Source organism: Orbicella franksi, chromosome 1 (genome assembly GCF_964199315.1).
Source record: "Orbicella franksi chromosome 1, jaOrbFran1.1, whole genome shotgun sequence".
Classification (NCBI taxonomy): domain Eukaryota; kingdom Metazoa; phylum Cnidaria; class Anthozoa; order Scleractinia; family Merulinidae; genus Orbicella; species Orbicella franksi.
In genome coordinates, this window is record NC_138145.1 from 35,404,579 (window position 1) to 35,420,005 (window position 15,427).

Genomic DNA, 15,427 nt, shown 5'->3' on the forward strand with positions numbered 1-15,427 from the left:
CTTCACGCAACTCTTCTCCCCACTAATAGTTAGTTGAGAGAAGCATTGTGTGATGACCCTAATAACGGCTACGAAGGGGGCTAGGCAGATTGAATTTTATTTGTAAAATTACCTCAAGTGAAACTGTATCCTGTCTACTTGATCAAGCGTTATGCTTGCATTGCACTTGTTTGGTTTGGCAGTGTACTTCTTTGTACTAAACAAGTGACACGAACCTCATCTCGACACAATCGAGACAGGGCTATTCTTAGTACTAAAAAAGTGCCTCAGTTCTTGCTCAGTCCAGACAAAATCAGGAGCATACACATGGAATCTTCATCTCCTAATTGGGCCAGTGCTGGTGTTTTCGCACCATGAGCTATGTTTAGAATTACTATTGGCACGAAAATATGACATCATCAGCCACGCCTCCTACCTGCTCCCAAGTTGAACCAGTAAAATCTTCTTGCTGTACCCCAGTAAAAAAATTTGTGATCACCGTGTGATCACAGATCACGCCCATGATCACACCCGCGATCACTCTCTTTAGCGTGATCACGCTTTCAAGCTGGTGTGATGAGCTTTGTTGAGCTTTGAGCTTTGTTGTGAGATCAAGCAGTTAGCTGGCGTGATGAGCCTAGTGATAGGAGTGATCACGCCCGTGATTATTCTGTTCCCAAACTTGCAACCGTGATCACCCTGACTGGAAAGTCACTTTCAGTTTCCAATGAGCAAAACAAAAAGACATGTTATGGACTTTGTGAAGGCAAAATGATGGATATTTAGGTATTGTTTTATCAAAAGCTCAGTATTATCAACTGTAGTTGATATTTGCGCAACATAAGTAAATGAAATGAAATGAATTTTAGCTGTGCACTGTTTTTTGATTTGTATAAAAAAATGTAAGTGCGTCGATTTGCCAAGTTTTTCATAAATCAAGTTGTAAAGTATTAAATTTAGGTTCTTAAAAAGTCGCAATAGATTAAGCTTAATTCTGTTCTCTCAAACAACGTTATTAGCTTCAAAAACAATTTTTCTCACAGTTGTTTTGAACAGTTTCTGCAACAATCTAGTATCCCTTTAAAAATAATCACGATTATTTGCGATTGCAGTTATTTTGAACCACTTACTGTTTACAAACTAGACTCCTCATCCTCAGAATTGTCTGATACAAGTTCCTCTTTCCTTGATTCATCTTTGGAATCAAGTGTTTCGGAAAGCGAAGCTGAGGATAGTGATGAAGAAACAGCTTAGGCGGAATGCAAAAGTTCTGATAGTCGACGGAGAAAAACACCAAAGGCAAAAACTAATGGTAAGAGTAAGCTTGCATCCAAAACAAAATCGCTAAATAAGCAGCAAATGGAAGAACTATCATTGTGGGTTATTTCTGAGGAAGAGGCTAAGAATGTGGAAAGCGAATTACGGCTTATCCACGAGAGAAGAACTCATTCCTTTCGTGCATTCCATGGACAAAGATGTGTGGTAGTTGAACTTCCTTCCAATGTAAAAACTTTCTTTTGTTGCAAAAAATTTGCATAGTTGCTGGCCACATGATTGAAAATACTCCATACCATAGTTCTACTGTTTATTCAAATACTTTAGCCATGTATAGTAGCCCCAGTGTGTTTTATCGATGAAAACACAGCCTTCCCACTCATTGTTTTCAAAACCTTGCACCACTTTTTCTTTCAAATATCATAGATGAAACCAAATCCAATGTGACTCACGTGCACCCGCACACATTTTTTTGCACTTCATGTCGGCTACATGTATTCATTGGAGTTTTGATTGGTTCTTTGCATTGTCTTTGTCCTTTGTGACTGGCTAATAAAGTCATTCAGGAGTTTCATTAACTTTTTTAGCACGAGGGCAACTGGTTCTCACAGGCTGGCAAAACTTTTTGAACTGAACTTTTTATAGGAAAAAGTTTCCTGGAGATGGTCCAAACAGGTGGGCAGAATCTTCCTTACAGCCGGTCAATTTGCCTGGTGTCCCGCCCTTAATGAAACCCCTGTCATTACTTTGGTTTTGGTTTTATGATATTTGATATAAAACAACACTATGCATATTAGTCTTGAAAACAAAGCCAGTTGTTATAGAGGTCATAACAGACTGATAGTATTGTTACATTATTAGTACATGTACAGTGTATCATACAAAATAAAAATGAAAAACAACAACAACAACAAAAAAACTGTTCTTACAGTCTTATTGTGCAGTTCCAGAAAATATCTACACTCCCCCCACAGAAGGGATTGGAATTTCCTGGGGGGTGGGGTGTTCTGGAAGACCAAAAAATTTTAAGAACTGTATGAAGCTTTACTGGAATTTCCAGAGGGGTGGGGAGGTGTTAGAAAAAATCCCTTCCATGGGGGAGGTATGGATATTTTCCGGAACTACACATTGAGATACTACAACATAATAACATAATTATAATTAAACATGCCAAGGGATAGTACTGGAGGGTAGTGGATGCAGAACAAACAACTGAGAGCGTTGATCTCGAGTACAGTCTCAATAGGTGAGTATTTTATTGATGCAGATGTATATATGAAAAAGCTGGGATAATTCAAACGTTACTGCTACTTTGTGGGCTTTTTTATCCCAATTTCCAAAGAGTCCATTTGTCAAATTTGTTCAAAAAAGTAGATAAACTTTTCTGAAACTTGCTCAAGAATTCAAAAGACTTCTTCTCACAAACCAACAATTTTCAAAGATAAGAAAATGCTTCAACTAAATTGTCAACTGAACATACAAGATGCTGCCACCAAGCTGTTAGTTCTAGTTAATTCTTACTTTTGATACCAAACAATAATTGGATGAGGTTTTTTGTGATATCCAGAACACACGAATAATCAAGGTGGAGGTAGGGGTTATCAGCCGTAGCCGAAGACCTTGATTACTTTTGGATATCACAAAAACTTAATCTAGTAATTGTTTTATCCTACATAAGGCCATCCCCGTTTTTTTTTGTTTATTGTCAAATGCATTTTCTGATTTTGGGTCGGTCCGTCAGAAAAGGAAAAAAAAAAAAAAAAAAATTGGAAAAGGAGTCTGGAGCTAGGAGACATGGTACCTCAGCATAATATCCATGGAGCCTGGAAACAACAAGGTGTGGTTATAAAGTCAACATGGCGGCAATGGAGGAAGGAAAAATCGACATCGTTGTTTAAGGGACACAGTCAGCTTTGGGACCGGGCTGAGCTGGACACTAGTTTTCTCACTTTGCAAAGAAGCTAAAAGAGTTCACATCAACCTGAAATCAAAGTTACATGTCAAGTCCATCTAGAAATTCACTTCAATCTTCGCAGTGTTTTGCTTGATTTTCAATCGCTTACTGAAAAATCTGTTTTTGAGTGTGCTTTTGCTCATCCTATGATATTATTTTATCATGTTTGGTTAAAAACACTGGATTGCGTATCTGTTATATGCAAATTAGCCATGAAATGGTATCTAATGCGCATGTGCGCCAGCTGACTGTGTCCCTTTAAAATCAAACAAGAACAGGGAAAAAACTAAAAATCTGTAAGGCAAAAAATTGCTTATCTTTCAGATTAAAGTGACAATTGTTTGATATAATGTGTCATTGCTTTCTGCATAACTTTTTTTTGAAAACGTGAAAATCTGGGACGGTCAGACGGCGCTAAACAGAGAAAAAAAGGGGATGGCCTAATTGAATGAAAAAAAGAAGTGAAAGGCATGTTTTTGCTTCACTGATGGCAAGCAACACAAAGTGCAGGAATTTGACATGATTACCCTTAGAAATCTGATGCACTGCGGTCATACATGCCATGATGACCTGTGATGTTGAGTGCCCTTGATGTGACTATTGTATAATCTGCAGCTAGATGACGTCACAGGCGCTGATTTAAAAAATTCACTGTACGCTTACGGCTAATCAGAAAAGAGATGGTGAGTTTGATGCATACTAAATGTAGGTATTGATTTTATGCACGTGTAATATCTACCATATTAGCTCAGTTTTAACATACTAAAATTCTGGAATGGTTATGAGGCCTGGTAGAATAAAACAAAAGAGTTCTGCATTGTAGTTGAAGAATTCAATACGCAGAAACTGAGCTGGGTAGCCTCTTAAATGGGTCGAAGCTTGTAGAAGTCCTGGTACAGTGTATTGGTTTGTTCATGTACATTAAAGATCCTGGACAAGAGTTATGAATTTTAAGCTCTTTACCTAAGCTGAAGAATTACCACGTGAGCGAAACTGCGTATAGTTTTTGAAATGGTGAAATACTGATCTACTGATCTCCAACCTGCTTGATCAAATAAATTATGTATGTATGTATGTATGTATGTATGTATGTATGTATGTGAGTACGTTCTACCTAATAGAGGCCGCAGCCAGCAAAGAGCCATCGAAATCTGGTCATAAATAACAGGCTGACATGATGGCTGGCCTTTAACTGACTGGCCCTTTTAGTCGAGGAACTTAAACTTTACGTTTTTATACCAGTGCATACAACTTCAGTTTAGGTCGCAGCATTTCATCAGCGTCGACTACTTTACCCTGCATTCTTAAATCTATTTTACTTTTTGGAGTCAAGAATTCATTGATCCTTGTATTGGCTAATTTTGAGGTAAGTTCTTTAAAGATGCCGCCAACAATTTCATCACTTGTACGTTCAAGGTTTGGTAACGTGGCAATAAGAGCCCTAAAGTCAGTCTCTAAACTTTCATTGTTTTTTACACGGTTCTGACACAGGTGCAGAAACTTTGATTGATACTTGCGCAAGTTGTTGTTGGTTGAGAATTGTCGGACTTCTCTGTCCACAGAGCGCAAGAAAGGAATGAGTTCTTTTCTCGTGGATAAGCCGTAATTCTCCTTCCACATTCTTAACCTCTTCGTTAGAAATAACCCACAATGATAATTCTGCCATTTGCTACTTATTTAGCGATTTTGTTTTGGACACAAGCTTACTCTTACCCATGTCGTACCATTAGTTTTTGCCTTTGGTGTTTTTCTCCGTTCACTATCAGAACTTTTGCATTCACCATCATCTGTTTCTTCGTCACTATCCTCAGCTTCGCTTTCCGAAACACTTGATTCCAAAGAAGAATCAAGAAAAATAGAGGAACTTGTATCGAAACATTCCGACGACGACGAGTTCAGTTTGTTCGCCATTTTGAATAACTAAACAGTACAGCAAGAAGATTTTATTGGTTCATCTTGGGGGCAGGTAGGAGGCGTGGCTGATGATGTCATATTTTCGCGCCAACAGTAATTCTAAAAATAGCTCAAGGTGTGAAAAGGTCGTAGCATCGGCCCAATTACGACACGAATGGTCCATGAGATATACACTTCTCAAAAGACACGTTATCGGGGAGTGTTTTACCATCCGGTAGGCTCACAAAGTCAAGTTATTTTCGAAGCATTGAAATACGTTATGGCGGGCTACCCAAATACCAATGAATTTCTTGCCAGAAGGAACGAGGACGGAGGCAGGGTCTGGTCATAACATTCTACTACTAAAATATAAATCCGTGAAGGGTTGAATGAAAAGAGATCAAAATATGGAGAATATTGTCACGAACTCGCGAGGCTAACGCGCGAGATGTGTGAACTCTCCCAGCATTCTGTGCAAGGACAGTTCGTCCATGTTGTGGAACCGCGAAAGTTGAACTTGAGCGGAGAAACGATTAATTTTTTTTCTTATTTTCAGTGTATTTAGCGCCTTTCTTTTCGCTGCCTTCATGATTTGTTTGTAGAGAGGATTGTCTGCTTATCTTAGTGTACCTCTTGTATATTTAGGTGAAGAATGTTGCCGTTTTACCACAAAGAGCTGGAAAGTTTTGTTGGCGTGCTATTTGAGTGGAGGTGTAGGTAAGCTTTTATCACTGGTGCTGATGCTTATGCTTGTGCTTGTGCTTATGCTCTAGTGAAAACCAGCCTTTGGAGAAAACAAATATACTTGATTTTTAAGCAAGAGTTGGCTGTGGCAATATGCATTTAATACCCTTTGTCCCAGCTAGATTCCCTTGCTTCGTCTTGTATGAAACATCAAGATGTGGCTGCGCGCCCCCTCCCCTTCCTCGAGTATATCTTCAGTGTTTCAACGAGTGTTGTCCCCCCCCGTACCATATCTTCAGTATTGCCATGAATATGGGTAGCAGGCAAGATAAATAAATAGAAATTCTACTGATATCCACCTTGGTAGGTGAATAGTTTTATCACGGATGAATTATTTGTATTTGTTTAATCATAACAAAAGACGTCTTAAAGTTACTTTAAGTGCTGTCCTTCTGTGTAAACTACTGTATGTTCTAGAAGGCAATCTTATTGAAATGCTTTTATTTGGTATGCCCATTGTATGAGTCAATTTGAAACCACCACATACACATCCCCTGAGGCAACCACCGTTGAAGAGAAGACATTGGGTGATTCCAGAAAATATCCATACCCTACCATGGATGGCATAAACAGTTTACCGGTAATCTCCCTTGCCTTTGGAAATTCAAAAATGCTATACCCCCAATGCCCTCTGCATTTCAAAATTGTTAATCCCCCCCCCTCCCTTTCAGAATTTCTAATTTCTTTTCAAACTGCTTTTTCTGCTCACAATTTTCGGTCAAGCAAACAAGCAACTCAATTTTGTTAACGTTATAGTACGTGTCATATACCACAAAAGTTCTTCAGCTTTCTTTGGCAAAACAAAATGACTGAAAGGAACCATACTATCTCAAAGACCATGTCTGCAGCGACTGGCTAACTCCAAACGAGACAAAACAAAACGAGCTCTAGGCATGTCGCGACAAACTAGTGGGTGGGACTACTTTACAGGTCGTCTTCAAGGGTAGACAAGTAAACCACGGAAAACCAAAGTTGACGGTTATCGGCGATTTATTGCATCAACATAAACGATCGTAAACTGAAATAACAATATGTAACGAATTTCTATCAATTTAGCGGAAAAGTTGCGTAACAAATAGTCAAAACTTACATGAGACAAACTAACGATTTGGAATCGACAACATAATGAAATTGAATAACAATACATCAAAAAAAGCCAGCGTAAATACTACGCTAAGATACTAAATAAGATTCGATACAGAAGTACACAACAAAAGAAACTAATTGACAGCTCAATGCTTTCGAGCCTAAAAGGTGGGTGTTCACTCTAGTAACGTTCAGAACACTTTCTAATTTAGACGATTATAAATAAATTAACATTGTACAAATGTGCCTTTGTATTCCTTCGCCCATAGCTATAAAAAACGTAACCTAATCAAAATGCCAAAGTACTCACATATCGGTCCCGCTTGAGCCAAGGGTTAGGAAATCAAAAAGCATCAAGAGTTCAAGGTTGACAAGACCACGCGAGATGGAAAGGAAAACTACTTTAAAGGGATGCTAACTCAGCTTTTATACGCGCGTGGTGATGCTTAAAGGTCCGATTACACAACCAATAAAAAAGAAGTAAACATTGTAACTACGTTCGTAACTAAGATAAAGAGACAATTATTAACTAATCAAAATTGACCTTTGTCTAGTGTCCTTAACAGGTAGGTTACTAAGTGAGCCCAGTGATGCGTTGAAAGCAATTCCCAAATATTATGCTTACTTCGATAGATATTGAGGATTACTGTTTCTCTTGAAATACAACTAGGTAATATTTCCAATAATACTTCCCTCTTTCACTTGAACTTCTAGTAAGAGTACTTTAATTTGTGAATTATGAGACCATTGTACTTGGATGACTGCTTTAACGGTGACTTGACTTTACAGAATACAACAAAGATATCACTATTGAAGGAAAATCTTTGTATTAGAAAACCTGGAGCAAGTGCAGGGTATATTTTGTACAAGATCTCCTTAAGAATACTAGCAAATATATATATATATATATATATATATATATATATATATATATATATATATATATATATATATCTTATTAGATGTTTTAGTGTGTAGTGTTGCTGTATATTTTTACAAGTTGTGCCCTATGAGCTCGTCAAAATACAAACAACGGATGAAAATATAAAGCGATACTACATACCAAAACATCTAATAAGAGATTTATTATCAATTGCTGCAGTCAATAAATTTGTCAATAAAAGAGGGAGAGTGTGACAGTTTTGTGTGCACACGCTGGTTCTCGCACAGGTTTTTTTTCTAGAAGGGAGAAAAATATATTCTTGTATTGGATGGAGTCATGAAGTGAAGCGACTCCACCCAATACGAGAATATATTTTCTCCAAATGCCGCCAGTAATTACTGCCGACCACAGTTCCTTGCGTTTTGCATGAAAGGTGGTTGATTTCCTCTATATTGTTAGTAATTTTTTTACGGAGTAGATCTGCTGTCTGATTTGTTCGCTTCAGGCTCACTAACTGTGGCAGCAATTAAAGAGCTTAACCTGTGGGTTCACTGTTGTTCATGATCAGTACATTGGAAATTATCAATTTTGTTAGCTGTTGAAGTTTCCACATAATCCAGTGTATTTTCCACATAATCAATGCATTAATCAATGCAGGGAATTTTGAAAGAGAGGCCTGTGGCAACCATGGAAAGACAAATAAGAACTTGTTTACATCAAACCTCTTTCAGAAATCCTCCTCAAACATGTCACCATTAAGTTCTGAAAGTACTGTAACAACTATGATTTTAGATGTACCAGCATTTCCCCTGTATCATTGCTATTGGCTCAGCTTGTTGCATCTCTTATTTTCATTGTTTTGCACAACAAGTGAAATTACATTAATTTGAGGTTGCTAATCTTGCTGATTACTTTGAAATTGAGAACACTGCTACTTTCAGATTGATGGATAATTACATTTAAAGTTCATGATTATTTTTGTAAAGTTTAGCAAACATAAGTAAAACTTGCACGTAACTCTATTATTCCTATTCCCCTGGTATCGGAATTCCAAATAGTGCACAGCTTGTTTTTAACATCTATAGACTTGACACTGAATAGTACACAGCTTGTTTTTGACATCTATAGTCTTGATACTGAATAGCACACAGCTTGTTTTCAACATTATAGTCTTGACACTGAGTAGCACACAGCTTGTTTTTGACATCCATAGACTTGACACTGAATAGCACACAGCTTCTTTTCAACATCTATAGTCTTGACACTGAATAGTACACTACTTGTTTTTGGCATCTATAGACTTGACACTGAGTAGTACACAGCTTGTTTTCAACATCTATAATCTTTACACTGAATAGCACACAGCTTGTTTTCAACATCTCTAGACTTGACACTGAATAGCACACAGGTTGTTTTTGACATCTATAGACTTCACACTGAATAGTACACAGCTTGTTTATTTCAACATCTATAGTCTTGACACTGAATAGCACACAGCTTGTTTTCAACATCTATAGTCTTGACACTGCACAGTGCCCAGGTTGTTTTTGGCATTTATAGTCTTGACACTCGATAGTGCACATAACTGGTTAATTAAACCAAAAAATAAAATATTGCCTTAGTTTGTAATAACAGTCATCTAAAGCAAATAATTATATGAGGTTAATAGGGTTCAGCTTGTGTTATCTGTTGTTTTCATTGTTTCTCATAACAAGTCAAATTACATTAAATTGTGAGATCACTAAATGTAGTTTTTGAATGGTTATTACTTTTGGGGTGTCGCTACTTTCAGCATTTGTAAATAGCCATGAAATTTAGGCACCTCTTTCACAGGGGGATATTACCTTAGGTTAATACATGCAAATTTATTTTGTATAGGTTAGTGAATACATGTACTATGTACATGTTTAGTAAATCTAGCTTGTAACCCAAATTATTCTTAATCCCTTGGTTATTGCCATTTTGTCATGGTACCTGACCTACCAGTGGTAAAGAAATAATTATCTTCACATACAACCCCGGGGGTGTTGGGTGAGGTCCAAAATGCAATCGCACCATTTGTTAAGCATGCACATAATAAAGAACTAACGTTTGTTTTCTTTGTTTGTTCCAATGAAGCTGCTTTTCGCTTCAACCCTGACCATCTGATTCTATGCTTATATTGTCTCCAGTAATGTCAATTTCATTAGCGTTTTGGCGGTTTTGGAGGTGAATTGTTGAAATAGCTCGCCACGCTCGTAGCGGTTGGCAGCCATGTTGTTCTGCCATGTTGTTCTTGGCACAGTAATTTGATTACCCCCAGTTAGGTGGGTTACCCCACTCCGCAGCTTTCACATGGAGAAAACTCACCCCACCGAAGCGGGTTACCCAGACCAGTTGTCTGGGTAACCCGCCTTGCTGGGGTACCCCACCTAACGTGTGAATGCAATCAAGAAAAAAAAAGAGAGAGTTTGTAGAGAATATAGTATCTAAATTTTTGTATTTCTTCTTTTGAACAGCTGAAGTCAAAATACCTCAGGACAAGACATAAGCTTAAAAGGACCAGGTAAACACTAATGTCCTTATGCAATGATCAAATCAAAACGTAACCTGGTTCCTTCAGGGCAGTCCCCCATAGGGCATCCTTACAGGGTGCCCCAAGTCATCAAAAATAGGATCATCAAATTCTAGGACAGGAAAAAAATGAAAATGTACCACTTTTTTTTCTTTTTTTTTAAATGATGCACTTTTATTATAGGTTGCCACATGTCAGGTTTCAAAAATAGTCAATGAAATTTTCAATTCTCAAAATCAGGGAAACTTCAGGGAATAAATGGAGAAAATGGGGAGGTTCCACAAGGTATACCTTGAAAAAACAACAACAGCAACAACAAAAACAACAGCAACAACAACAAAAACAACAACAGCAACAAAAACAACAACCACAAGAAAAACAACAACAGCAACAACAAAAACAACAGCAACAACAGCTAGACCAAACTACTAACTAACTCCATTCAAATTTAAACCCACAGTACAACACACCTTCAACAACTGACCACCAAACTAACTAAGAACAGACACTGCTCAACTTATGTACCAACAACTATTCTCACCTTACAAACAGTAGTCACTAACTAAAGGTACATGTATTTCTTGACCTCAACGGAATTCACATGATGTTGTTCAACCAGGCACAACACAGGCTTGACCAAAAATGAACCAATTGAATCAGGCCATAACTGATCAGTCACTGATTACTACCTTTGCATCATAATGGCTTGACAGAGCCAACAACATTACAGCAAATTGATCAAGCATTTTAAGGTGGCTCAAAACAGTTTCCAGCACTTAGATTTTGATGGGTCATTATGCCACTCTTTATCCCTTGATGCTACGATCATGGTATCAAAAAACTGCCCAATCATTGGTGAACATGTTGTTATCATTTTCCTGACACATTAAGTTACTATAGCAACAGTGTGACCTGCTAAAAGCACCCTTAGTTACAGCTTAAGGGGTTTACAATTCAGAAACGGTACGGTGAAATGTTTTTATATTATCAAAATTTGATAAGCATGATAAGACATAATGTGTGGCAAAGTTTAAAAAAATTCCATAGATAGCGTTCAGAGCCACCTTAAACTGACTTCAGACTTGTCTGAATTCACCGCACACTAGCCGGCAAGTGGAGATTTTTTTGTCGGCCGACAAAAAATCGGCTAGTGTGAGGCGGCCTTAAGAGAGGACACAACACAGTCTTACCACAGTATCAAGGAAATCAAGAACTCATACTACATGGGTTTGATTATTGACGATGATTTCCTCCTCTTTCAGAACTTAAATTTTCCTTTTAGAACCGCCTGTGATTCCAACTACTAAGGAAGTTAACAGATATAAACTCGATTTCGGCTCGGGCAAGGTGTTCGTACAACATGATAAGAACAAACATACAGAACTTTTGGCATAATGAAATTCATTTTGAGTAGCAGTAAATGATTGTAACTCAGCTTTTTACATTGTCTGCAGCCATTAGACCCGGTACTAATATGAATGTCGTTCAGGGTAGATGTTTAAATCGTCCAATTTTCTGCACAAAATTATAACAAAGTAACAATTAGTCTATCTTAGAAGGGACTTTTAAAATGAGAAGGAAATAACACGCTAATACTCGCGTATTGAAGAGTACGTGAAACCAGGCACTTTCCCTTAGAAGACAGCAAGGCTACGGCGGGAAAGCCTTACGGGAACGCGCGTAATGGCATGCCACTGGATGCAATCTTTACTATCTGCCGTCGTACTTTAGGGTAGCCGCACCACATCTTAAAGTCCCTACTGCCATTCCACTTACCGCCAAAGACATGCCTGATAGGTCGAGGAGAACGAAATACTCCTGGAAAGGCCAAACAAAATAAAACTCTTCAGATTTCATTTTTCCTTATCCTCAGTACCTCTCTCCTCAGGCAGGGTCACGTCACACGCAAGCTTGCAAATTGTCCACTTTGATGCGCCTTCGACACGCGAGTTATTAATCAGAGAAAGTTCAGCGACGTTTTACTGGGGCTAAATCAAGCTATATCCGAGCGACTGAATTCCACTGTTATCGGCACGTTATGTGGTAACTGTACAAAACCTTCCAAAAAGACGGATTTTTTTTGGTTCGTACGGTAATTCCAGTATGTATATAAACATTTTTTGGTAGTGGAGGGGGGGGGGGGGGGGGTGCCTTCGTTATGGGCTGGTGTAAAAGGTGGTGGCGGAAACTGAAGTAAACAGTTTCTTTGTCAACTAACTGTAAAGGTGTATTCTCGATTCATTGCAGTCTATTCGCAAATAACGTGTCGGGAGGAGCATGTAGCATGTGCTAAGGCAGGTTACTAATAGACTTCTACCAAAAGCATTGCTAGCAAGTGTTTGGATTCTGGTACCTTCCGGCCTTAACTACTAGGCAACATAATTATTGGAGGAGAGTAAGAGCAAGCCTGAACCAAGGTACAGCAATGTAAATGCTGTCTATTTTTATTCATCAGCGCAAATATTCGAATCAGTCGCACGGAGTTTGTTTACGTAAAAGAGCAAGCGATTGCAAAGGTTCCCTAATATTCGTACTTCCAGCAGTTTACAATAATGTAGGTATAAAATATACTTTTACAAATTAGCTTTTAAGCTTAAACACTGCCAGCAAATGTGAAAATATTTAGCATGAAACGTGAAGGCAAACGTAAATATTTTAGCTCTATTAAACTTGTGAGTCAACGGAAACTGGCGCCGTCACGGAATGTATCCACAATTTAAATCATAGTTTATAGAGGGGACCTCTGTTTGCTAACCAGAAAACCACAGGAAAATACTGTCATGGATTTTGTCATTATGGTATGTCTGTCCGTAAAACCTCGGTTGTTGATAAAAAAAAGTGTTGATTTTAGCAATGGAGAGTAGTTGAAAGCCGGGTTGAAAGTCAGCTAATGAAACCATTCAAGACATTAAAGTGAAGGCGTCGAACGCACCCTCATAATCTTTGATTAGTACTTTGATTTATTTTTTATTCTCGCTACTCATCACGATACATTTTTGTTGACGTAAGTTCTGAGAATTTAGTATTAAATCAAGGCAATATCTCTAACTTGACGAATTTCTTTATTCTGATCACTTGTCTGCTCCACAGTGCATTGATATTGTAGGGGGAAAGTAGACTCTGATCACTTACTAAGGAGCTAAGAGTTCTTATTTTGCTCTAAAATTAAAATAAAGTCAACTTTTGGCCCAGTCACAAAAGTCCATACGTACACTAGGAAGTCAGGCGTGAAACAAAAAAATAATAATAATAGTAATAATGATGATGATGATGAAAATAATTTATCTCAAGCTCTTTTCGTTTTTAATATCAAAATTGTAAATTATTTTGAATTTTTGTTATCAATGCTTAAGAAATAGAAAACATGTACCGTGTTTCTATCAAGTTTTAGTATAAATCTACTAGCGTTCTCTGATTGGCTACGCTACTCACCATCTATTCGGTGATATATAACGGCACTTCTTGGCATTTTCGAGGTGTCTTTGAGAGGATTTAGATAAAGTTTTTTACGACTAGTAGATTTATACCAAAACGATTAGATTATTCGCCCTATCGTGCTAGAAATCTTGAGCTCATAATCTAACTGTTTAATAGAAACACGAGTGGAAGTTTGGGAGAACGAGAAATGCTGTGGGAACACGAGCCGCAGGCGAGTGTTTCCACAGTTTTTTCGAGTTCTTCCGAACTTTCACGAATGTTTCTATTAATTAAACAATTAGATTGTGAGCTCGAGATTTCTATCGCCGAGTTAACTATCACGCATAGAAATCTTGAGCTCATAATCTAATTGTTTAATAGAAACACGAGTGGAAGTTTGAGAGAACGAGAAATGCTGGGGAAACACGAGCCGCAGGGGAGTGTTTCCCCAGCTTTTCCGAGTTCTCCCAAACTTTCGCGAGTGTTTCTATTAAATAAATAGATTGTGAGCTCGAGATTTCTATCGTCGAGTCAACTATCACGCATAGAAATCGAGAGCGAATAATCTAATTGTTGTAGTATAAATCTACTAGTCGTTCAAAACTTTCATCTAAATGCCATCGTTACGTTTCGTCGACAGTTCGTGCTAGTTCTGTGTTTCCATCGACTTATAGAAATACGATTTTAACCAATCAGCGCGCGTATTTTCTTTGTATTGTTTTCTTATAGTTGTTATCATGCATGTGTAATTTAAATTGTAAATGATTCATTGTAATACTCTTTTTACGTATTTGTGTGAGTTAAATAAAATTAACTCAAGTTGATCGACTTGACAAATTTTTGCAAGGGAAACAAATTCTCTTTCCCTGAATGAAACTTGGAAAGGAGCCGATAAATTCTCGTGCTAGTTTTATTATTGTTTATTTGTTTTTTGATGTTCTGTCATCCTTTCTGCCTGTTGTTTTTTTCCTCCGTTTCCAGCAAGTTGTTCGTTCTAATCGCCAACCATGACTGACAGTAAAGCTGATTCCACACCAAAAAAAAGATATGTACGAGCAAGTCCCATCGTTTTGTATGTATGCGTTTTTCTTCTTTTTAAATTAACACCAGTTTGACTCAGCCTGAAAAATGTGTTTTTTTTTTGGGGGGGGGGGGGGGCGACGGTGGGGGGACGAATTGAGTTATGATGATGTATCAATGCAAGCATGATAATCCAGGTTTTCATCTCAATATTCTGCTTTTTTTTTTACTCTTCTCTATTTGCTGTCATTGACCAGTGACAATATTTCATAAGTTGCTATTTTGTATCTCTGTAGGATGTTACCGGACTCCTTGTTAACATGTCACATGTACGCTCAATCCATTTCTTTGTACCGGCAACTGCTGACCAAGGTTATAATGGATGAAGGGCGCACCTCACAAGTTGCAGGTCACTGTCGATATATTAGCTTGATAGCGAGGCCTAGAGGACACAAACAAAATAAATGAATAAACATGTCATTCATTTTCCTTTGTTTGTGTTCTCTAGGCCTCACTTCCAAGCTGAATTTTAATATTATCGAAAACAGTCTATTATTTGAATGCTCTGTGTGCATGTGCAATATCAAAGCCTCTTGCTCAGACCTTTGACTTTTTTCTTATT

At 37.8% G+C, this 15,427-nt stretch overlaps 1 long non-coding RNA gene across 2 annotated transcripts; it reads left to right on the forward strand.

Annotated features, from left to right (window-relative positions):
- The first annotated feature begins 5,635 nt into the window (after positions 1-5,635).
- On the forward strand, positions 5,636-15,173 carry LOC145480859 (uncharacterized). 2 transcript variants are annotated; one of them, XR_014048566.1, is made up of 5 exons: positions 5,636-5,818; positions 10,313-10,359; positions 12,616-12,795; positions 14,767-14,857; positions 15,102-15,173. It is a non-coding gene; the product is annotated as an uncharacterized LOC145480859 (long non-coding RNA). The 2 variants fall into 2 exon arrangements; XR_014048565.1 differs by lacking the exons at positions 14,767-14,857; positions 15,102-15,173 and having other exon boundaries at positions 12,616-12,843.
- Positions 15,174-15,427: the final 254 nt, after the last annotated feature.